General features: G+C 48.8%; 1 protein-coding gene across 3 annotated transcripts in view; it reads left to right on the top strand.

Moving 5' to 3' along the window:
- Positions 1 to 22,799, top strand: part of HAO2 (hydroxyacid oxidase 2) — a 257,628-nt gene that overhangs the window by 42,495 nt on the left and 192,334 nt on the right. The window lies entirely within an intron of this gene.

The following is a 22,799-nucleotide window of genomic DNA, read 5'->3' as shown; positions in this document are numbered from 1 at the left end:
GATCTTCTTCCTGAGTCAATCTCCGGCAGCGTGGGATCCCTTTGTGTTCTGCTGCGTGGGGATAACTGGACCAGGTATAAGGTGTAAGTACCCAAGGTGCCCACTACAAACCAGGCCAGCCTCCTACAAGGCGCACAAAGTAGAAAGTACATTTCTAGCTCCCTTTATGGTGAAGGGTTTTGTAATTCAGTCTTGAGCTTCCGATCACTCAGCCAGTTTCTAACCCGCTTACTGCAGCAGCTCCATCACAGTAGGTGTCACCTTGTTCAGGAGTCTCCTGTGCGGAACATCCTGGAAGGGCCAATGGAATTCCAAGTCATCCTCCTTGTGACGTCACAATCTCATTCCATCCTGCTGAAGCCCTCCCACCCGGTGGCGTCAAAGCAACGATGGACTGCGGCGGCAGCATGGAGGTGACTTGCAGCCAACCTTGGGTCTTCTGACCTTGAACATCTGAATTAAATGTGACGACGATTCATACATCTCCCAGATGGTGGCCTCTTGCGCACTGGATCCAGAGCTAGGAGCCCAAGTCAACCAGTCCATCCCTGTGGCGCGGTACCTGTGGGGATGAGCACCAAAAGGTGAGATCTCATAGTCTGTAAGACACACACTGTCCTCGCTGCACATCAAGTGTCTCCTAGTTGTGTCAACATTAGGGGCGATCGGATGACGAGGCTTGACACCCAGAGGTCTTGTTTGCCCCTCCGTGCTGCCTACACCTGTCACGCCATCATCTCACCTGTCTTTTGGACAACCTGGGCCGCCTGCCTCAGACGTATAGTATTTGTTGTGGTGTGAAAGTGAACCAAGTGAGATCTAATCCTGCTTTGCTGTCAGTCACCCAGAAGAGCATCTGGTTCCTGCGTCCCAGCCCTCAACTCACTCCAGAGATGCACCTAAGCCATTGTAATCCGGAACCACAAATCCATGCACCGGGACAAATACAGAGAGGGACCGTGGGACACAGAGGTGATTGACGGTAGACACAACAGCATTGTCTAGGTGTGCCAAGGTCTGCCGACACACACATCTGTCAGGGACATCTTAAGGATTTTGGGGGCCCGGGCCAAACATATTTTTGGGGGCCCTTTTCAGAGCAGCTTTGAATTTTTTGATCCAATTTCATGTATTTCATGCCCCCTTTGGCCAGGTCACTGACCGTGCAGACACACTGTGCCAAATTATAAGTGTGTTTACGTCTAATATTCAGGGATAGTGACGTTTGTTCAACATTGTAACAGCAGTAGCCGCTGCTTAATAGTACTGCAAATAATCTCTGTGACACCCCCCATTTCTCATATGTGAGAGTTGTTTTGATCTAAAAGAAACATTTTATGAATGCTGCATGAAACATAAATACAACGTTTCTCTGCAGAATGTCTGTAGGAGACTCTCACACATCACCCACATGAAAAACAAATGAAAGGTAAACGGTATTTAAAACAATCTGTTTGAGAATTATTCAAGGTCCTTGGGACAAGACGCTGCAGAAGAGAGCTGGCTACATCAGTAGCCCCTGGAAGGCTGGGGCCCGGGGCCAGAGCTGGTTCCATCAGGGGTCCCTGAAAGGCTGGGGCCCGGGGCCAGAGCTGGTTCCATCAGGGGCCCCTGAAAGGCTGGGGTCCGGGGCCAGAGCTGGCTCCACAGGGGCCCCTGGAAGGCCAGGTCCAGGGCCAGAGCTGGCTCCATCAGGGGCCCCTGAGAGGCCGGGTCCGGGGCCAGAGCTGGCTCCACAGGGGCCCCTGAGAGGATGGGGCCCGGGGCCAGAGCTGGTTCCATCAGGGGCCCCTGGAAGGCCGGGCCCGGGGCCAGAGCTGGTTCCATCAGGGGCCCCTGGAAGGCTGGGGCCCGGGGCCAGAGCTGGCTCCATCAGGGGCCCCTGAAAGGCTGGGGTCCGGGGCCAGAGCTGGCTCCACAGGGGCCCCTGGAAGGCCGGGTCCGGGGCCAGAGCTGGCTCCACAGGGGCCCCTGAGAGGCCGGGTCCGGGGCCAGAGCTGGCTCCACAGGGGCCCCTGGAAGGCCGGGTCCGGGGCCAGAGCTGGCTCCATCAGGGGCCCCTGAGAGGCTGGGGCCCGGGGCCAGAGCTGGCTGCATCAGGGGCCCCTGGAAGCCTGGGGCCAGAGCTGGCTCCATCAGGGGCCCCTGGAAGGCCGGGTCCGGGGCCAGAGCTGGCTCCACAGGGGCCCCTGAGAGGATGGGGCCCGGGGCCAGAGCTGGTTCCATCAGGGGCCCCTGTAAGGCCGGGTCCGGGGCCAGAGCTGGCTCCATCAGGGGCCCCTGAGAGGCTGGGGCCCGGGGCCAGAGCTGGTTCCATCAGGGGCCCCTGGAAGGCCGGGTCCGGGGCCAGAGCTGGCTCCATCAGGGGCCCCTGAGAGGCTGGGGCCCGGGGCCAGAGCTGGTTCCATCAGGGGCCCCTGAGAGGCTGGGGCCCGGGGCCACTCTGCCCAGGCCTTTGTCTGTGAGTTCTGTCTCTACCTGTCTGACTGCTCTCCACCTGCAGGAGATGGTGTGACGCGGAGGCCCCTGGGTTACCCCACAATGTGTTTCCGATGTTTTCTGCATGTTTTAGTGTTTAAGAGAATGTGTCCGGACATCCTCTGAGCTGGTTAAACTACACGTCACCTCCATCAATCCGTCGTCGTGTGGCGTACGTATGACGTGGACACCGTAGAGTTATTTACACATACCCGAAGGTGACGTGTCACTGACTCCTCTTGTTCCCCTCACATGGTCACACAAACTTTCACCACAAGGCACAGTTGTTGGCACTGAGTGCAGGCTCCACCTTCCGCAGGAGACCAGGGTCAAAGGTCAAGGACCGGACGTCCTCGGTGTTTGAGTTTCCCTCCGTTATATATACTTATCATTGGCTATATATTAGGGATGTCCGAAATTCGCGTAGTTTGCTTTAGCGTAATTACGTGAAAGTGCATCAAAATGACTCAAAATGCAAATCTGACATTTATCACAAAATTTGACCATGAAATGCGTTCTTCCTTACATTTTTTATGTGAGGACGTATTTTCGTAAAATCTTACTGCAAGTCGCGTGTAATTACACGATATGGAGTAATGGCGTAATTTTGTGAATTTCACAGAACATAATAATATGAAACAATGTGGTAATATAAAATTCCCAAAATAACACACATTATGCTGGCGTAATGTATATTTAGTGTGGGTGTGGTATATATGTATGTGTGTATATGGTGTCTAAGTGTAAACCTATAGCTGCCGAGGCTCCCACCACGTGCTGAAACTTTGTTTGTTAAACCTTCATAACTGTTCTAACAAAAGGTTACCCAGCCAAATTTGTGTCCTGTTTTCCACACATCGTGGGATTCTAAAGATTGTCCAAACTTTGGCCCTCATTGTGACTTCGGCGGTCTTTTTGAAAGACCGCCAAAGCTGCTGCAGCCAACAGACCGCCAGTGCTGACGGTCTGCTGACTGCCATATTAGGAGTCATTGGAGGACTTCTGCCCACTTATGGGCGGAAGTCTGACTCCGAAGAGGCGGTTGCATCGCCAGCACCGCCACCCCAGCAAGATTCCACCCACCGTATTATGAGCCGTAATACGGCTTGGCGGAGTCTTGCTGACATGGTGGTGCTGGCGATGCAAGACCGGTAAGACCCATCCCCTCCTGGACGACCTCCTCTTCGGAGAAGGTAAGTGCTCGTTTGAAAGGGAGGGACTGTTGAGTGCATGTGTGTGGTGTGTGCTTGTATATGTGCGAATGGGGGTGTATGATGAGTGCGTGTGTGTGAGCGAGTGGGTTGGGGTGTCTGTGTAAGTGTGCAGATGAGGGGGGTGTGTATGTGTGAGTGAGGGTGTGTAAATGGACGTGTGTACGGTTGGGGGGTGTTTGTGGATGTGTGTATGTGGTGCAGGGGGATTATCCGTGTTTACGTGTGTGAGTGCGAGTATGTGGAGGGGTGGTGAGTACGTGTATGTGACTGAATGTTTTTTGTGCGCGTGAATGGAGGTATGTGTGTGAGAAGGTAGCCTCTTTCTAGCCTTGTTACCCCCACTTTTGGCCTGTTTGTGAGTGTATGTCAGGGTGTTTGTCACTGTTTTCACTGTCTCACTGGGATCCTGATAACCAGGCCTCAGTGCTCATAGTGAAAACACTATGTTTTCAGTATGGTTGTTATGTGTCACTGGGATCCTGCTGGTCAGGACCCCAGTGCTCATAGGTTTGTGGCCTATATGTATGTGTCACTGGGACCCTGTCACACAGGGCCCCAGTGCTCAGAGGTGTGCATGTATATGTTCCCTGTGTGGTGCCTAACTGTCTCACTGAGGCTCTGCTAACCAGAACCTCAGTGGTTATGCTCTCTCATTACTTTCAAATTGTCACTAACAGGCTAGTGACCAATTTTACCAATTTACATTGGCTTACTGGAACACCCTTATAATTCCCTAGTATATGGTACTGAGGTACCCAGGGTATTGGGGTTCCAGGAGATCCCTATGGGCTGCAGCATTTCTTTTGCCACCCATAGGGAGCTCTGACAATTCTTACACAGGCCTGCCACTGCAGCCTGAGTGAAATAACGTCCACGTTATTTCACAGCCATTTTTACACTGCACTTAAGTAACTTATAAGTCACCTATATGTCTAACCTTTACCTGGTAAAGGTTAGGTGCAAAGTTACTTAGTGTGAGGGCACCCTGGCACTAGCCAAGGTGCCCCCACATTGTTCAGAGCCAATTCCCTGAACTTTGTGAGTGCGGGGACACCATTACACGCGTGCACTACATATAGGTCACTACCTATATGTAGCTTCACCATGGTAACTCCGAATATGGCCATGTAACATGTCTATGGTCATGGAATTGCCCCCTCTATGCCATCCTGGCATTGTTGGTACAATTCCATGATCCCAGTGGTCTGTAGCACAGACCCTGGTACTGCCAGACTGCCTTCCTGGGGTTTCACTGCAGCTGCTGCTGCTGCCAACCCCTCAGACAGGCAGCTGCCCTCCTGGGGTCCAGCCAGGCCTGGCCCAGGATGGCAGAACAAAGAACTTCCTCTGAGAGAGGGTGTGACACCCTCTCCCTTTGGAAAATGGTGTGAAGGCAGGGGAGGAGTAGCCTCCCCCAGCCTCTGGAAATGCTTTGTTGGGCACAGATGTGCCCAATTCTGCATAAGCCAGTCTACACCGGTTCAGGGACCCCTTAGCCCCTGCTCTGGCGCGAAACTGGACAAAGGAAAGGGGAGTGACCACTCCCCTGACCTGCACCTCCCCTGGGAGGTGTCCAGAGCTCCTCCAGTGTGCTCCAGACCTCTGCCATCTTGGAAACAGAGGTGCTGCTGGCACACTGGACTGCTCTGAGTGGCCAGTGCCACCAGGTGACATCAGAGACTCCTTGTGATAGGCTCCTTCAGGTGTTAGTAGCCTCTCCTCTCTCCTAGGTAGCCAAACCCTCTTTTCTGGCTATTTAGGGTCTCTGTCTCTGGGGAAACTTTAGATAACGAATGCATGAGCTCAGCCGAGTTCCTCTGCATCTCCCTCTTCACCTTCTGATAAGGAATCGACCGCTGACCGCGCTGGAAGCCTGCAAACCTGCAACATAGTAGCAAAGACGACTACTGCAACTCTGTAACGCTGATCCTGCCGCCTTCTCGACTGTTTTCCTGCTTGTGCATGCTGTGGGGGTAGTCTGCCTCCTCTCTGCACCAGAAGCTCCGAAGAAATCTCCCGTGGGTCGACGGAATCTTCCCCCTGCAACCGCAGGCACCAAAAAGCTGCATTACCGGTCCCTTGGGTCTCCTCTCAGCACGACGAGCGAGGTCCCTCGAATCCAGCGACACCGTCCAAGTGACCCCCACAGTCCAGTGACTCTTCAGCCCAAGTTTGGTGGAGGTAAGTCCTTGCCTCACCTCGCTGGGCTGCATTGCTGGGAACCGCGACTTTGCAAGCTACTCCGGCCCCTGTGCACTTCCGGCGGAAATCCTTCGTGCACAGCCAAGCCTGGGTCCACGGCACTCTAACCTGCATTGCACGACTTTCTAAGTTGGTCTCCGGCGACGTGGGACTCCTTTGTGCAACTTCAGCGAGCACCGTTTCACGCATCCTCGTAGTGCCCGTTTCTGGCACTTTTCCGGGTGCTACCTGCTTCAGTGAGGGCTCTTTGTCTTGATCGACGTCCCCTCTCTCTGCAGGTCCAATTTGCGACCTCCTGGTCCTTCCTGGGCCCCAGCAGCATCCAAAAACGCCAAACGCACGATTTGCGTGTAGCAAGGCTTGTTGGCGTCCATCCGGCGGGAAAACACTTCTGCACGACTCTCCAAGGCGTGGGGGATCCATCCTCCAAAGGGGAAGTCTCTAGCCCTTGTCGTTCCTGCAGTATTCACAGTTCTTCAGCCTAGTAAGAGCTTCTTTGCACCAACCGCTGGCATTTCTTGGGCATCTGCCCATCTCCGAGTTGCTTGTGACTTTTGGACTTGGTCCCCTTGTTCCACAGGTACCCTCAGTCAGGAATCCATCGTTGTTGCATTGCTGATTTGTGTTTTCCTTGCATTTTCCCTCTAACACGACTATTTTGTCCTTAGGGGAACTTTGGTGCACTTTGCACTCACTTTTCAGGGTCTTGGGGAGGGTTATTTTTCTAACTCTCACTATTTTCTAATAGTCCCAGCGACCCTCTACAAGGTCACATAGGTTTGGGGTCCATTCGTGGTTCGCATTCCACTTTTGGAGTATATGGTTTGTGTTGCCCCTATCCCTATGTTACCCATTGCATCCTATTGTAACTATACATTGTTTGCACTGTTTTCTAAGACTATACTGCATATTTTTGCTATTGTGTATATATATCTTGTGTATATTTCCTATCCTCTCACTGAGGGTACACTCTAAGATACTTTGGCATATTGTCATAAAAATAAAGTACCTTTATTTTTAGTATAACTGTGTATTGTGTTTTCTTATGATATTGTGCATATGACACTAAGTGGTACTGTAGTAGCTTCACACGTCTCCTAGTTCAGCCTAAGCTGCTCTGCTAAGCTACCATTATCTATCAGCCTAAGCTGCTAGACACCCTATACACTAATAAGGGATAACTGGGCCTGGTGCAAGGTGCAAGTACCCCTTGGTACTCACTACAAGCCAGTCCAGCCTCCTACAATGTGTCTGCATGTATGCGAGTGAATGGGGGGTGTCTGCATGTATGCAAGTGAGTGGGGGTGTCTGTGTGGATGTATGCGTATTCCGAAGGGGGTGTATGGGAATGCATGCATGAAGGAGTGGGAGGTGTCTGCATGTGTGTGGGGGGTGCGTGTGCCGGTGACAGGAATGTGGATTCCTGTCGCCGAGTACATTTCCGCCAGGGTTTTCGTGGCGGGGTGACCGTCACGGAATGCCTGGCAGTCTGTAGCCCTGTAAGCCGGCCGGCAGGCTGAGGCCTGCCGCCGGGTTGGGGGTGCTCACCACCAGCCACGGCAGTGCTACCGCACCGGCGTCCAGGCAGTGTTATGGAGGTTTGGCGTCTGCCAAACCCCACAACTTGTGATGTGGCGGTCTTTACCGCTGGGTCTGCAGTGGTAAGACTGCCACCTCGTAATGAGGGCCTTTGAATGTTCACCTAGAGGAAACCAAGTACATAGCAAACCAGCATTTGCAATGCACTAGGGTCTCGCATTTGTCGGAGTTACAGCTGTTCACAGTTGTAAACTCCCAACCGGATTTTTCTTGCATAAAAAAAAAAAACAGCGCGATCGGGCTGCTACAGTTCACATTAATAATAACTATCGGCAAAAGTGCAATTAACTGAGTAACAAGGTCGATAGTATGTGAAGCGCTGCACTTCTGCCCAGCAAGATCGAGCGAAAACAGAGAAAAAGTAGTCCACAAACCCAGCGAGCCTCGCATGTTTTCTGTACTTGGTCGCTGCGCTCGAGGAGGGCTAACCACGGAAAAGGCATGACATTTGCAGGCTTTCCACTAATCAAAAGGAGTGGATTCTAACAGGCAAGCCAACTTCCCAATGAAAGACACTGACGTGACGCCGACAGGGCTCCGAGCCCTTTTCTATTACCTAAAGCGTCTTGCTAGCGATACGCATGCGCGAGCGCATGCGACGTAGGCTCGACCCTAAAAATAGCGTAAAAAATAAGAAAAAGTGCTGTTCTAGAAAGGATGTGTGTTTTGTTTTCGTAAAATGGTTTCAGTACAAAGTTTGCTGAGCTAGGCTCACGATCTTCCCGCTTTTAGGAACAAGCAGAGTTTTTTAAAAACAAACATTTTTACCACAGGTTTTGCATTTTTTTAAGTGGTAGTCAATTTTCCCAATTTACGGTGGTTCTATGCATGTATATCTTATTTCTCTAGCATGGACCTAACCAAAAGGCAGCGGAGAGCTGTACATTTTCAAAGGTAAGCTTAAAGTTGGCGAGTAATAGGAGAGGAGGCTGAGCTGTGGACAGTAAATGCCCTGTGCTGTAGTGTTCTTTAAATCATGCGTCTTCCACTCTTTCCTGAGTTGGGGAGGTCGTGATGGATGTAGAATGTTGTTCCAAATCCTGGGTGCACAAATGAAAAAGGCCTGATGTCTTTACATTTCTTGGTCTGCAGTCTGATGGTGTCTGTGAGTGTGCTGAGATCCCCCAGAGATGGGGAGCTTGTCTGCTAGATAAGCGGGGTGCAGGTCGTGATGGCTTTGTAAACAATGCATCTATTTTTGAAGAAGGTGCAGGCTGGCAAGGGGAGCTGATGGAGTTGTGTTAGAGTGGGAACATGTGATCATATTTCTTCAGGCCCTGGTAATGCAGCCTGTAGGGTGTCCCTTAGGGGTGCCAGTGTGGAGTCTGGGAGACTATGAAGTGCGGCATTACCACCATCTACACACGAAAGCCCTGAGCTTGAAGAGCCGTTCTGAAGTTGCCTTCTGGAAGAAACAGTTTGACTGGAGGTGCCACTCGCTGATGACCTGTGGACATTCTGTTGCTCCCTGTCTGGTGTCCTTTCGCCCACCTACAAAGTGAGACTTATCCACTGCACTTTCGTCCATAGACTTTGATAGGTAGGAATCCCTGCATAGACTAGGCCACCAGGACACCACATAATGCCTAAGAGGACAGTATTACTAGGTTATGGCATCCTCGACAGCTGAGTGAAGTCACTGGCCCGACTTCTCCGCTCACTGCTGTACTGGAAATATGCCACCCTAGCATTACTGCTCGCTTAACATAGACGGGTGTTACACAGGGGCCGGGGCTGGCCCAGCTGCAGAGACTGGTTGAAACGTAGTGGTTTGTAGGGAATAGCTGGACTTTTATTGGATACTGATGCCCCCTCAGGCCGAGCCCGAAGACCTATCCGAAGAAATATTACCCCCCTCTCCCCACCACCCCCACCACCGCAGGCCCTTGGATACATGATGTGAGCATCGCCTCTAGGACTGCGCCTACACTATTTAGGGACTGGTTCATTTTCAACACTCTGTTAAGCAAACTAACTTCTCTTAAGCTAAATGAGGGAAAAAGAAAAAAAATCAACTTGCAACACACACACAGCAAGTGTTGTAATTAAATCCAACAACAATTTGTAGTTAATAGCTTTATTGTCTGGAGCCTGTGGGAAACGCGTCTCCTCCAGCCGCTTTCCACTGTTGTTCTCCCACAGTATTCCATACCATGCATAGCAACGGTGGAACACATTCAATTATAAACACAACACATCCCCTTCCTTTTTTTAAATACAACAAATAGAAACAATAAATAAATACATTGAAATAAAATATAAACCTAAACATTGAAAATGTATTCTATTACTAATACAAATATACTTATGCTATTTTCTAAATATGCATAAAACTCTAATTATCACATATCAACTAATGTACAACGACCAAAAAGAATATCTTACTTATAATTAACTCGAGAAAACCTTCTCTCCACACACAAAATCTTTAAGCCAAATGGGTGGTTTCCTTACTTTCACTCCTTCCAACACTTCACCACCATCAACATCCTCGTTCACCTCACGACATTCCACATCCTCGTTCACCTCACGACATTCCACATCCTCTTTCACCTCACGACATTCCACATCCTCGTTCACTTCATGACATTCCACGTCCTCTTTCACCTCACGACATTCCACATCCTCGTTCACTTCATGACATTCCACATCCTCGTTCACCTCACGACATTCCACATCCTCTTTCACCTCACGACATTCCACATCCTCTTTCACCTCACAACATTCCACATCCTCGTTCACTTCACGACATTCCACATCCTCGTTCACTTTAACACTATTCTCATTCTTCTTAAATACCGCTTCATTATTTATAGTATCACTTTCCTCCCCTTCCAACCACCTAAAACCTTGCGTAGAAGGGTTACGCCTCCTAGCTTCCTGACACACTTTGGCCACACGCTTGAGATTCCATACTTTTCCATTACTCAACCTGGCTGCATTATTCAACGCTTCTATTACTTTCTCCGGTTCATAAAATTGACTATGTCCTTTTGTCACCTTACCCGGTTTCTTAACACAAATCCAATCTCCCACTACAATGTCAACTGGTTTAGTCCCATGCTGCTCATCATAACGATTTTTCATATCAGCATGTTTTTCTTTCATCCTATTCTGAACTGATTCCAACGACCACTGCACAATATTAGGTTGATGCAACCAATTTAGACTGTACTGGGTCCTAGGTTCCCACCCTCTCATTATTACAAAAGGTGACAATTCTGTTACCTCATTCTTCATCACTCTTTATGGCCAAACCCCCTTGTGTAACTGTACTTCCCAATCCATACCACTAGCACAGGCTGACTGAATGACTCCCTTAATCACTCTGTTGAATCTTTCCACCATACCATTGCTGCTGGGATTGTAAAGGGAAGTAGGTTTATGTTGCACACCAATCCTTTTGAAGTATTCTTTCGATGCTTTGGACAAGAATTGAACCTCACTGTCACTTAGCACCACCTTACGTAAACCTTCCGTCACAAAAACCTTATCTACAAATTCCAAAACACATTTCGTGTCTACTTTCTCCACAATTTTTAAAACAGGCAATTTTGAAAACAAATCCATCACACCTATTACGTATTTTTGTTCTTCACCAATCGGTCCCACAAAGTCAATCGCTACATATTCCCACGGTTGTTTCAGCAACAAAATGTTCACTCATTGGTGGTCTGAACGTTTGTAACGTTTTGTCAGCATTAGAAGACTTGGAACAATTTCTCACAAACCTTTTGACTTCAACATCCACATTTGGCCTCCAAAATAAACTCCTGCCACATCTTTTGTTTTTACAATACCAAAATGTCCTTCATGGCATGGATCCACGATTACTCTCCTTCAGCTTTTAGGAGGAGCAATCCGCCCACCCCTCATAATTGTACCATTCTCCACAGGCAGCTGCGATCTCACTTCCCAAAAAGGGTTCACCTCTTCCTGCTATTTGCTTTCATGCAAGAAATGTCCAACTTCACTCAGTACTGTATCCTTATCGCATTCAGACATCCACTCTTCCCTGCACAGCAAGACTACCATCTGCATGTACAAAACCTACTTGATGATTATTCCAACTTTCATCCAAACACTCTTCCAATTTAGTAGGCATTCTAGATAGGAAGTCCGCTATTTGATTGTCTTTGTCAGGTAAATATATCAGTTTATATATGTGATCCTGCACTCTTATTGACAATCTGGCAATCCTCGCTGAAGCATTCACTGTACCCTCCGTTGTCAACAATTTCACTAATGGCTTGTGATCACAAAAAATTGTCACTGGTTTTCCCCACAAAAAAAGCTCTGAAATGATCCAAAGCCCTAGCACATGCCAACGCTTCCCTCTCAATTGTGGGATACTTTTGCTCAGTTGGCGATAAAGCTCTAGAAGCAAAAGATATTATAAATTAATTTCCATCCTTATTCTTCTGGCTCAGTACCTCACCCAACCCTTTACTGCTGGCATCCGTTGTGAGGTTGCAGGATTCTTATTTCCTGCGTTCTGGGGTGCCCCTAACTACTAGATTTAGGGGTGTGTTTAGGTCAGGAGGGCAGAAGCCAATGGCTACTGTCCTGGAGGGTGGCTACACCCTCTTTGTGCCTCCTCCCTGAGGGGAGGGGGGCACATCCCTAATCCTACTGCGGGAATCCTCCAAACTCAAGATGGAGGATTTCTAAAGGCAGGGGTCACCTCAGCTCAGGGCACCTTAGGGGCTGTCCTAACTGGTCGGTGACTCATCCTTGTTTTTCTCATTATCTCCCCTGGACTTGCTGCCAAACGTGGTGGCTGTGTCCAGGGGGCAGGCATCTCCACTAGCTGGAGTGCCCTGGGGCTTTGTAACACGAAGTCTAAGCCTTTGAGGCTCACTGCTAGGTGCTACAGTTCCTGCAAGGGGGAGGTGTGAAGCACCTCCACCCAGAGCAGGCTTTGTTTCTGGCCTCAGAGGGCACAAAGGCCCTCACCCCAGGGGGCCAGAAACTTGTCTCTCAGCAGCAGGCTGGCACAGACCAGTCAATCCTGCACTGAAAGATTGGGTAAAATACAGGGGGCATCTCTAAGATGCCCTCTGTGTGCATTTTTTTAATAAATCCAACACTAGCATCAGTGTGAGTTTATTATTCTGAGAAGTTTGATACCAAACTTCCCAGTATTCAGTGTAGCCATTATGGAGCTGTGGAGTTCGTTCTGACCAACTCCCAGATCATATACCTAATATGGCCGCACTGAACTTACTATGTCTAAGAATAACTTAGACACTGTAGGGGCATATTGCTCATGCAGCTATACCCTCACCTGTGGTATAGTGCACCCTGCCTCAGGGCTGTAAGGCCTGCTGGAGGGGTGACTTACCTATGTCACAGGCAGTATTGTGTGGGCATGGCCTCCTGAGGGGGATGCCATGTCGACTTTGTCTTTTTCTCCCCACCAACACACACAATCTGCAATGGCAGTGTGCATGTGTTAGGTGAGGTGTCCCTTAGGGTGGCACAACCTATGCTGCAGCCCTTAGGGACTTTCCCCGGTCACAGGGCCCTTGGTACCACTGGTATCTTTTACAAGGGACTTATCTATGTGCCAGGGGTGTGCCAATTGTGGAAAAAATGGTACATTTTAAGTGAAAGAACACCGGTGCTGGGGCCTGGTTAGCAGGGTGCCAGCACACTTCTCAGTCAAGTCAGCATCGGTATCGGGCAAAAAGTGGGGGGGTAACTGCAATTGGGAGCCATTTTCCTACAGCTATCTTAAATGAAAACGTTTGTCAGAAAATCGTGGGATAGATTTAGTACAGTATTCAACTAATCCTAAAAAGGATCTGACATCATCTTTAGAAATTGGAAATGGAGCTTCTTTGATAGCATTCACAAGAGACGCTTTTGGTCTGACACCTTGAGCTCCAGTGTCATGACCCAAATAAGTGACACTGTCCTTTGCAAATTTGCATTTTGAAAGTTCCACTGTTAATCCACTTTTCTCCAATCTGTTCATCACATCCTTCAATCTTGAATCATGTTCTATTTTGTTCCCTCCATAGATTAGAATGTCATCCTGGAAAAAATGTTACACCAGTTTTATTTCCAAATAACTGAAACATAAGTCTTTGGTAAACTGCTGCAGCAGATGCTAACCCAAAAGGCATCCTGTTAAATTGGAAACTCCTGGAAGGTGTAATAAACGTTGTGTACTTTTTGGAGTCAGGAGTCAAAGAAATCTGATGATACGCAGCAAATAAATCTATTGTGGAGAATATTTTTGCATTCTTTAGAGAGAGAACCATTTCATTAATCCGTGGTAGGGAAATACAATCAATAACAATATTATTGTTCAAATGGCGCAAGTCCACACATAGTCGAATCGTACCATTACTGCGTCTGGCAACCACCAAAGGGGAAATCCATTCCGAAGCTTCAGTTGGTTGTATTACTCCTAATGCTACCAATTTATCCAGCTCCTTTGATACTTCATCTCTAATCATAATAGGAACGTTCCTAACCTTGTGTACATTCGGAACCGCATTAGCTTTCAAAATTATATGGTTTTCAAAACCCTTTAAATTACCCAAGGTCGTGTGAAAAACAGAAGGAAATATACACAACATTTCCTTAGCAAAATCCAACTCCTCATCCACAACCTTCACTTGTTCATCACTGTTAGGATCAAGAACAATGTGCAATTTACCTTGCTCAATCCACCCAAGTACTGGTGGTCCTTTCGTACTTATGTACAACTTAGCTCGAGTAGATCGAATTTTAAATCTAAAGGTTAAGCATCTATAACCTAACATGTCACTCTTCTCTCCACTGTACCCTTGTGGTTGTATATCAGGTTCACATAACTCCTCACCAATTTTCCCTACAAATTTATCTCTCCATACCTCTTCATTTATAATGGCACATGGCGAACCAGAATCAGCAAAAATGTTCATTTTGACCCTACCAATGCTTAGTCGACACTCTTATTTTTTTGATGCTCCCCATTAATATTCAGAATCGATTTTGTTGAGGAGCCCATGACATTATCAATCTGTAGGAGGCTGGCCTGGCTTGTAGTGGGTACCAGAGGTACTTACACCTTGTGAAAGGTCCAGTTATCCCTTATTAGTGTAGAAGAGGTGTTTATAGCAGCTTAGGCTGATAGAAGGTAGCTATGGCAAAGCAGCTTAGGCTGAACTAGGAGACATGTAAAGCTCCTACTATACCACTGGTGTCATATGCACAATATCTTAAGAAAACACAATACACAGAAGTACTAACAATAAAGGTACTTTATTTTTATGACAATATGCCAAAAGTATCTCAGTGAGTACCCTCAGTATGAGGATGACAAATATACACAAGTTATATGTACACAATACCAAAATTATGCAGGTAATAGCAAGAAAAGTAATGCAAGCAGTGTAAAGTTACAATAGATTGCAATAGGAGCACATAGGTATAGGGGCAACACAAACCATATACTCCAAAAGTGAAATGAGAACCACGAATGGACCCCAAACCTATGTGAGCTTCTATAGGGTCACTGGGACTGTAAGAAAACAGTGAGGGTTAGAAAATTAGCCCATCCCAAGACCCTGAAAGGCAGGTGTAAAGTGCACCTACTACCCCCAGAGAGCACAGAAGTCGTGATAGGGGGATTCTGAAGGAAGAACAAACACGAGCAATGCAACAACAGTGGATTTCCAGACCGGAGTACCTGTAAGACAAGGGGACCAAGTCCAATAGTCGCGACAGTGTTGAGAGTGGGCAGGAGCCCAGGAAATGCCAGCTGAGGGTGCAAGGAAGCTGCCACCGGATGGAAGAAGATTGGAGTTCTGCAAGAAAGTAGAGAGCTAGAGACTTCTCCTTTGGAAGATGGATGTCCTACATCGTGATGAAGCTTCCAGAGGTGTTCCCTCGCAGAAAGACTGCAAACAAGCCTTGCTAGCTGCAAGGGCTGCGGCAGAGGTTTTTGGGTGCTGCTGTAGCCCAGGAGGGATCAGGATGTCGCCACTTGGAGGAGGAGACAGAGGGGGCGCCCAGCAACTCAAGGAGCCCTCTCAGAAGCAGGCAGCACACACAAAAGTACCTGAACAGGCACTTGGAAGGAAAGTGAACCAGAGTCCACGCGAAGTCACAAAAGGGAGTCCCACGACGCCGGAGGACAACTTAGAAGGTTGTGCACTGCAGGAAGGAGTGTCGGGGACCCAGGCTGGGCTGTGCAGAAAGGAAATCCTGGAAGAGTGACAGGAGCCGGAGCAGATGCAAATCACGTGGTACCAAGCAATGCAGTCTAGCGTGGGGAGGCAAGGACTTACCTCCACCAAACTTGGACTGAAGAGTCACAGGACTGTGGGAGTCACTTGGACAGAGTTGCTGAGTTCCAGGGATCACACTTGTCAGGATGAGAGGGGACCCAGAGGACCAGTGTTGCAGTCTTTTGGTGCCTGCGTTAGCAGGGGGAAGATTCCGTCGACCCACGGGAGACTTCTTTGGAGTTTCTGGTGCAGGGCGAAGGCAGGCTACCCCCAGAGCATGCAACACCTGGAAACAGTCGAGAAAGCCGGCAGGATGAGGCGCTACAATGTTGCTGGTAGTCGTCTTGCTACTTTGTTGCGGTTTTGCAGGCGTACTGAGCGGTCAGCGGTCGATCCTTTGGTAGAAGGTGCAGAGGAACTCTGATGAGCTCTTGCATTTGTTATCTACAGAATTCCCCAAAGCAGAGACCCTAAATAGTCAGAAAAGGAGGTTTGGCTTCCTAGGAAGGATGATTGGCTACCAAGAGAGGTAAGAGCCTATCAGAAGGAGCCTCTGACGTCACCTGCAGGCACTCGCCACTCAGAGCAGTCCAGTGTGCCCCAACACCTCTGTTTCCAAGATGACAGAAGTCTGGGACACACTGGAGGAGCTCTGGGCACCTCCCCTGGGAGGTGCAGGTCAGGGGAGTGGTCACTCCCCTTTCCTTTGTCCAGTTTCGCGCCAGAGCAGGGATGGGGGATCCCTGAACCAGTGTAGACTGGCTTATGCAGAGATGGGCACCATCTGTGCCCATCAAAGCATTTCCAGAGGCTGGGGGAGGCTACTCCTCCCCAGCCCTCACACCTATTTCCAAAGGGAGAGGGTGTTACACCCTCTCTCAGAGGACGTCCTTTGGACTACCTTCCTGGGCCAGGGCTGCCTGGACCCCAGGAGGGCAGAAACCTGTCTGAGGGGTTGGCAGCAGCAGCTGCAGTGGAGACCCCGGAAAGGCAGTTTGGCAGTACCCGGGTACTGTGCTAGAGACCCCGGGGATCATGGAATTGTCCCCCCAATACCAGGATGGTATTGGGGTGACAATTCCATGATCTTAGACATGCTACATGGCCATGTTCGGAGTTACCATTATGACGCTATACATAGGTAGTGACCTATGTATAGTACTCGCGTGTAATGGTGTCCCCGCACTCACAAAGTCCGGGGAATTTGCCCTGAACGATGTGGGAGCACCTTGGCTAGTGCCAGGGTGTCCACACACTAAGTAACTTTGCACCCAACCTTCACCAGGTGAAGGTTAGACATATAGGTGACTTATAAGTTACTTAAGTGCAGTGGTAAATGGCTGTGAAATAATGTGGACGTTATTTCACGCAGACTGCAATGGCAGGCCTGTGTAAGAATTGTGGGTGGCAAAAGAAATGCTGCACCCCATAGGGATCTCCTGGAACCCCAATAACCTGGGTACCTCAGTACCATATACTAGGGAATTATACTGTATGGGTGTACCAGTATGGCAATGTGAATTGGTAAATTTAGTCACTAGCCTGTTAGTGACAAATTTGGAAAGCAGAGAGTGCATAACCACTGAGGTTCTGGTTAGTAGAGCCTCAGTGAGACAGTTAGGCATCACACAGGGAACACATACAGGGCACACTTATGAGCACTGGGGCCCTGTGACACATAGTGACACATAGACTAAAACAACATAAATATGGTGAAATATGAGGGTAACATGCCAGGCAAGATGGTACTTTCCTACACCCCCCTCCCCCCCAAACGAAGGACAATGAGACTAGCCATGACCTGATGAGTCTTCATTGTCTAAGTGGAAATATCTGGAGAGTCCATCTGCATTGGAGTGGGTACTCCCAGGTCTATGTTCCAATGTATAGTCCATTCCCTGTAGAGATATGGACCACCTCAACAATTTAGGGTTTTCACCTTTCATTTGTTTTAGCCAAAGTAGAGGTTTGTGGTCTGTCTGTGTAGGAGGCTGGACTGGCTTGTAGTGAGTACCAAGGGGTACTTGCACCTTGCACCAGGCCCAGTTATCCCTTATTAGTGTATAGGGTGTCTAGCAGCTTAGGCTGATAGATAATGGTAGCTTAGCAAAGCAGCTCAGGCTGAACTAGGAGACGTGTGAAGCTACTACAGTACCACTTAGTGTCATATGCACAATATCATAAGAAAACACAATACACAGTTATACTAAAAATAAAGGTACTTTATTTTTATGACAATATGCCAAAGTATCTTAGAGTGTACCCTCAGTGAGAGGATAGGAAATATACACAAGATATATATACACAATAGCAAAAATATGCAGTATAGTCTTAGAAAACAGTGCAAACAATGTATAGTTACAATAGGATGCACTGGGGAAACATAGGGATAGGGGCAACACAAACCATATACTCCAGAAGTGGAATGCGAACCACGAATGGACCCCAAACCTATGTGACCTTGTAGAGGGTCGCTGGGACTATTAGAAAATAGTGAGAGTTAGCAAAATAACCCTCCCCAAGACCCTGAAAAGTGAGTGCAAAGTGCACCAAAGTTCCCCTAAGGACAAAATAGTCGTGTTAGAGGGAAAATGCAAGGAAAACACAAATCAGCAATGTAACAACGATGGATTCCTGTCTGAAGGTACCTGTGGAACAAGGGGACCAAGTCCAAAAGTCACAAGCAGCTCGGAGATGGGCAGATGCCCAAGAAATGCCAGCGGTTGGTGCAAAGAAGCTCTTACTAGGCTGAAGAACTGTGAATACTGCAGGAACGACAAGGGCTAGAGACTTCCCCTTTGGAGGATGGATCCCCCACGCCTTGGAGAGTCGTGCAGAAGTGTTTTCCCGCCGGATGGACGCCAACAAGCCTTGCTACACGCAAATCGTGCGTTTGGCGTTTTTGGACGCTGCTGGGGCCCAGGAGGGACCAGGAGGTCGCAAATTGGACCTGCAGAGAGAGGGGACGTCGAGCAAGACAAAGAGCCCTCACTGAAGCAGGTAGCACCCGGAGAAGTGCCAGAAACAGGCACTACGAGGATGCGGGAAACGGTGCTCGCCGAAGTTGCACAAAGGAGTCCCACGTCGCCGGAGACCAACTTAGAAAGTCGTGCAATGCAGGTTAGAGTGCCGTGGACCCAGGCTTGGCTGTGCACACAGGATTTCCGCCGGAAGTGCACAGGGGCCGGAGAAGCTTGCAAAGTCGCGGTTCCCAGCAATGCAGCCCAGCGAGGTGAGGCAAGGACTTACCTCCACCAAACTTGGGCTGAAGAGTCACTGGACTGTGGGGGTCGCTTGGACGGTGTCGCTGGATTCGAGGGACCTCGCTCGTCGTGCTGAGAGGAGACCCAAGGGACCGGAGATGCAGCTTTTTGGTGCCTGCGGTTGCAGGGGGAAGATTCCGTCGACCCACGGGAGATTTCTTCGGAGCTTCTGGTGCAGAGAGGAGGCAGACTACCCCCACAGCATGCACAAGCAGGAAAACAGTCGAGAAGGCGGCAGGATCAGCGTTACAGAGTTGCAGTAGTCGTCTTTGCTACTATGTTGCAGGTTTGCAGGCTTCCAGCGCGGTCAGCGGTCGATTCCTTATCAGAAGGTGAAGAGGGAGATGCAGAGGAACTCGGCTGAGCTCATGCATTCGTTATCTAAAGTTTCCCCAGAGACAGAGACCCTAAATAGCCAGAAAAGAGGGTTTGGCTACCTAGGAGAGAGGAAAGGCTACTAACACCTGAAGGAGCCTATCACAAGGAGTCTCTGACGTCACCTGGTGGCACTGGCCACTCAGAGCAGTCCAGTGTGCTAGCAGCACCTCTGTTTCCAAGATGGCAGAGGTCTCGAGCACACTGGAGGAGCTCTGGACACCTCCCAGGGGAGGTGCAGGTCAGGGGAGTGGTCACTCCCCTTTCCTTTGTCCAGTTTCGCGCCAGAGCAGGGGCTAAGGGGTCCCTGAACCGGTGTAGACTGGCTTATGCAGAATTGGGCACCTCTGTGCCCAACAAAGCATTTCCAGAGGCTGGGGGAGGCTACTCCTCCCCTGCCTTCACACCATTTTCCAAAGGGAGAGGGTGTCACACCCTCTCTCAGAGGAAGTTCTTTGTTCTGCCATCCTGGGCCAGGCCTGGCTGGACCCCAGGAGGGCAGATGCCTGTCTGAGGGGTTGGCAGCAGCAGCAGCTGCAGTGAAACCCCAGGAAGGGCAGTTTGGCAGTACCAGGGTCTGTGCTACAGACCACTGGGATCATGGAATTGTACCAACAATGCCAGGATGGCATAGAGGGGGCAATTCCATGATCATAGACATGTTACATGGCCATATTCGGAGTTACCATGGTGAAGCTACATATAGGTAGTGACCTATATGTAGTGCACGCGTGTAATGGTGTCCCCGCACTCACAAAGTTCAGGGAATTGGCTCTGAACAATGTGGGGGCACCTTGGCTAGTGCCAGGGTGCCCTCACACTAAGTAACTTTGCACCTAACCTTTACCAGGTAAAGGTTAGACATATAGGTGACTTATAAGTTACTTAAGTGCAGTGTAAAATGGCTGTGAAATAACGTGGACGTTATTTCACTCAGGCTGCAGTGGCAGGCCTGTGTAAGAATTGTCAGAGCTCCCTATGGGTGGCAAAAGAAATGCTGCAGCCCATAGGGATATCCTGGAACCCCAATACCCTGGGTACCTCAGTACCATATACTAGGGAATTATAAGGGTGTTCCAGTAAGCCAATGTAAATTGGTAAAAAATGGTCACTAGCCTGTTAGTGACAATTTGAAAGTAATGAGAGAGCATAACCACTGAGGTTCTGGTTAGCAGAGCCTCAATGAGACAGTTAGGCACCACACAGGGAACATATACATGCACACCTATGAGCACTGGGGCCCTGTGTGACAGGGTCCCAGTGACACATACATATAGGCCACAAACCTATGAGCACTGGGGTCCTGACTAGCAGGATCCCAGTGACACATAACAACCATACTGAAAACATGGTGTTTTCACTATGAGCACTGAGGCCTGGCTATCAGGATCCCAGTGAGACAGTGAAAACAGTGACAAACACCCTGACATACACTCACAAACAGGCCAAAAGTGGGGGTAACAAGGCTAGAAAGAGGCTACCTTCTCACACAACCCCCCCCCCAAACGAAGGACAATAAGGCTAACCTTGGCCAGTTGAGACTTTATTGTCTAAGTGGTGATAAGTAGAGAGTAGCTCTGCAATAGACTGGTTACTCCCTTTATCATCCACTAAATGGTTACTTCCCTGTGGGGATGTAAACCACCCTGTTTGAAGTTTTTTAGCTAAGCAACAATGTGAAGATGTATTTTCAGAGTTTCTATCAGTAAGTTTTAGTTTCGAGCAGTGGGAATTGTCCACTGAACCTATTTGTAGTGATGGAAATGCCAGACAGGGATGCTGTCTCAGAAAAGCCATAGCTGGGCAAAAACTTTGTCCATATGGCTGGAAGAGAGAACAGGGATGCTGTTTCTCTTGGGTTGGAGCAGGGCAGGGATGCTGTCCTATCAGCTCCACACTAGGGCAGGGATGCTGTCCTAAGTGTTGTGAGGTAGTGCAGGGTTTCTGCACTAAAGTTTCTCTGGGAGGGTTGGAGGGATGCTCCATGTTAACTAAAATGGTGCTGTTTTTCTCACCAATGTTAGTTATCCCACAGAGAGGTACTTCCACCTCAGGGAGTCCAGCTTTGCCAGCTGATGATTCCCTTGGAACAGGTGCCACCCCAGGAGAGGTTTCTCCCACCACAGGAATAGTATCCTGAATGGTAGGGTGGTTAGGGGATACTGTGATACCCTTTTTACCTGTTGATGGAGAGGGATCCTGAGTTTTCAGGCCTTCTCTCCTTTGCTTTTTCATTTCACTTGAAATGAGAGGGAACAATTCCTCAGGGATGCCCAGCATGGCTGCATGGGCATAAAACTCTACATCAGCCCAACCTGAGGCCTCTAGGTCATTACCTAAGAGACAGTCTACAGGTAAGCTAGGTGATACCACCACCTGCTTAGGGCCAGTAACTCCACCCCAACTAAACTGAATTATAGCTAAGGGAAGAAACTTAGTGGAGTTATGGACATCAATAATCTTATACTGTTGTCCGATGATGTGTTGTTCAGGAGGCACTAGGTTTTCAGTCACCAAAGTGAAACTGGCACCTGTGTCCCTGTAGGCCAAGGCCTCAACACCATTTATTGAAACTGTCTGCCTGTACTTATCCATTGTAAGGGGACAAGCAGCCAGTGTGGCAAGGCCAATGCCACTAGGTGTGACAGAAACTGTCTTGGGACTGATTACATCAGTTTCCACTATGGACCCATAAGTGAACCCAACTACACCCTTTGCTTGACTGTTGCCAGCAGTCCCACCACTAGTACCACTACTGCTAGGGGCACTAGAGCTTGATGTATTAGTGGTGGTAGGCTCAGGGGGTTTACCTGGACAGGACTTATCCCCTGGCCTATGGCCTCTGTTTTTACACACAAAGCACCAGGGCTTTTTAATGTGTGCAGGTTGGGAAGAAGAGGAAGAATTTGTTTTATCCCCACCCTCTGAAGAGTGTTTAAGATTTGAAGTGGGATCTTTGGTTTTACCCTTATCCCCATGCTTATCTTGAGATTTTTCACCATCTTTCTTCTTATTGCCATCTTTGTCACCCCCTGTATGAACTTTTCTGTTCACCCTTGTTCTGACCCATTTGTCTGCCTTCTTTCCCAATTCTTGGGGAGAGGTCAGATCAGAGTCTACCAGGTACTGGTGCAACAAATCAGACACACAATTATTAAGTATATGCTCTCTCAGGATTGTGTTATACAGGCTTTCATAATCAGTAACTTTACTGCCATGTAACCACCCCTCCAAGGCCTTCACTGAATGGTCAATGAAATCAACCCAGTCTTGTGAAGACTCCTTTTTGGTCTCTCTGAACTTTATCCTGTACTGTTCAGTGGTTAAGCCATAACCATCCAGGAGTGCATTCTTAAGAACTGTAAAATTATTGGCATCATTTTCTTTCACTGTAAGGAGCCTATCCCTACCTTTTCCACTAAATGATAGCCATAGGATAGCAG

The sequence above is a fragment of the Pleurodeles waltl genome, chromosome 8 (assembly GCF_031143425.1).
Source record: "Pleurodeles waltl isolate 20211129_DDA chromosome 8, aPleWal1.hap1.20221129, whole genome shotgun sequence".
Lineage (NCBI taxonomy): Eukaryota > Metazoa > Chordata > Amphibia > Caudata > Salamandridae > Pleurodeles > Pleurodeles waltl.
The sequence above is the reverse complement of the archived record's forward strand: the minus strand, read 5'-3'. Positions and strand labels throughout refer to the sequence as shown.